Raw genomic sequence first — 2,924 nt, forward strand, 5'->3', positions numbered from 1 at the left:
ATAGTACCATTAATAACTTAATATTATTTTATATTAACACTTACCAGTATTACTAAATATATTTTGAGTATCAAGATTTGATTCAGGGATTAAATTAGTCTTCAAATACTTATTTAACAGGTAGGTTGCAAACTCTAAATCTGTTTCGAAAAAATAATAAATAAAAATAAATAGTAATAATAGGTTAGAAAATCTACACATATCTTACTTATTATACAAAATATTTTTCTTACCTTTATAAGCTCTTTTACTATCTTCTTCACTTACATCAATGATATAAGTATTTTCAGCATCAGATAATTTAATTTGTGACATATTGGCAAGAGAAAGATCTTAAAGAAGCCGTTACAAGTTGAATACACGTCGCGACTTTCTCGCGCTTGTAAATTTGAATCGTAAACACTTTAACTACACTACCTCTTCAGCAGCTGCGTTGGAAGCGAGTTGGTAGCGAAAATGTATGACGTATTTATGACGTCATATAGAATGCTAGAATGCGAAGCAGTCGATTGACCGCACTCGAAACACTTCAAAGCATTTGTAGTGGCACTTTGACCGTACCCGAGGTTAACATTTGCAACTGTGATAGTGTTTATTGACCGGTCCTATGAGAGCGTTAGAATAAAAGCGATTGCAGTATTCAGTAAGATCTGTTTGACCGCACCCTGAGAATCTATCTGATATTTATGAGAGTATAATGGTAAACACCTAGATTGTTTGCGCGACAGTCATGTGTTGACTTTCTCACTGTACGGATGTGTCTTCAAGCCGTCTTTGTCTGAGTACTTTAGGTTATTTTCTGTCAGTAAGTTATATATTTCACTGTTTATATTATTTCAATTTATGATGTTATTTTCTTAGATGTAAATTGTGTTTTGTAGAAAATGACCTGTATTTTATTGAATTGCACTTGAAGAGGGCTTGAATCTAAGCCGAAACGTTGTGCTAATAAATAAGTATAGCCAGTATTGGTCGAGATATAGGTATTGCCTTTTTAAGAAAAATTTTTTCTGGCGGTTTAACAATTTGGATTAATATCTACTATATTGTTTGTCGTTCTTTTCTTTTTCAGTTGCTTATGATTAGTCAAATATATGAGTTACAAGAAAGTATGGAAGAAGAACCTAGGAATGTAAAAACGAAAGTTTCCCTGAAAGAAACAATTAAAAAACGGAGAAAATTGTTCAAAGTATTTACGAAGGTGGGATTACAGACGTTTCGAATGGGTCCTGGAGAAGCTCAATCTTGTGTATAAACATAAGCCTGAGTAAGAGTGTTTTAGATGACAATATATGTTGTTTAATGATGTGATATATTGTTTAATGATGACGAATAGATAAATTGCTATTAATTAGAAAATGCTTTATAGGGGAGCATACTAGATTACCAGGAAGGATTCATTGCGATAGAATTGTGCAAGCTAAATTGGATGCTTACAAGGAAGAATTGAAAGGGTTACAAAAAGACTTTTACGCACAGAAGGTAGAAAAGCTGATGTTTATTAGAAGCGAAGAATTGGCCTGTGGATTAAAACCATCAGTAACTGAAGATGATATCGAGCGTGCTAAGCAGAAAGCAGAGGAATGTAAAATGTAATATATGTACACATTACATTATATATACATAGTTATGCTAAATTGTTATTATAATACAAATGATGGCACATCGGGATTACTTTATTAAAAGCAATGATTGTGTATTCTATTCTAATTAATTAATAAATGTATTTGTGTTTAAATAAACGATTGTAAATCTAATATCGATACATATATCGAATCGCCCTCTCGCTCTCTCATTCTCTCATTCACTCGCTCTCTCACTCTCCTACTCGCTCTCTCATTCACTCGCTCTCTCGCCCTCCCATTCCCTCGCTCTCTCGCTCTTCCGCTCTCTCGTTCACTCGCTCTCTTGTTCCCTCGCTCTCTCACTCATTCACCTTCTCACTCTCTCGTTATATTAATTCTTAAAATTTTCTTATTGGATTGAATATCGTCATACAACGTCGTCGTCGTCGTCTCGCGCTCGCTCTCTCTCTCTCTCTCTCGCTCCTCGTCATATTACTCCTTAAAATTTTCTTATTGGATATCGTACATCAAATGCAGTGTGCATTCGACATAACCTATCGTACGCGTACGTATGAACGCGTCTTGAGGGACAAACTCGCTTTGCTTGTGTGCGTGCGAGCATACGTACGTGAGTCTGAACAAAATCTGGACTGAAGGAGGAAAATGAAACGTCACAATTCTAGCATACAATTGCGATATCTCATGTTAGACTGCACCAATCTTATTCGAATGGGTCGCAATCGAAAGCTTGCATCCATATTATGTTATTAAAGTGCCGTTAGATTTTTAAATAAGGCTTTAGTTCCTGAGATATTTTAATCGAAAGTTTGGGTGACGTGAAATTCCGGATAAGCTATACGGTAGCGCGCGACGTCTATGCAGTGGCTCTCAACGCTCGGAACCTTGTTCTTTATGTACTTTGTGTCGCGACGCTGCCGCGTCGCTTGATTTTAACTGTGCGCCTAATTTTTCGCACATACTAATGTTTGAAGAAGTTCCATCAAATGTGATACTTTTAATATCAATTTGTTGTTCATGGAGAACATATAAAATGTTATTTAATATATTTGCTTTCTCGATCCCACTTAATAAATGTATAAAATAATATACAATGGTGATTTAAAAATTATCATTAAGATATTCCACCCTGACAACAAGAACCTGAGTAGCAAGTGTTACATCATTATCACTATTTGCTCCGATGCTAACAAAACCGTGTTTCTCGACCATCCCAATCGACTTGTTTTTTAATACTCATTTCGTCTAAAGTGATATTAAATATTAATTTTTTATTCATTTGCTGCGCAGTTTCTATTTTATTCACTATAGCTTTTAGTGCTTGGTCAGATATACTGTGAC

At 35.0% G+C, this 2,924-nt stretch overlaps 1 pseudogene; it reads left to right on the top strand.

Moving 5' to 3' along the window:
• The first annotated feature begins 494 nt into the window (after positions 1–494).
• LOC113562824 lies at positions 495–1,596 on the top strand (annotated as a pseudogene).
• Positions 1,597–2,924: the final 1,328 nt, after the last annotated feature.

The sequence above is a fragment of the Ooceraea biroi genome, chromosome 10 (genome assembly GCF_003672135.1).
Source record: "Ooceraea biroi isolate clonal line C1 chromosome 10, Obir_v5.4, whole genome shotgun sequence".
NCBI lineage: Eukaryota > Metazoa > Arthropoda > Insecta > Hymenoptera > Formicidae > Ooceraea > Ooceraea biroi.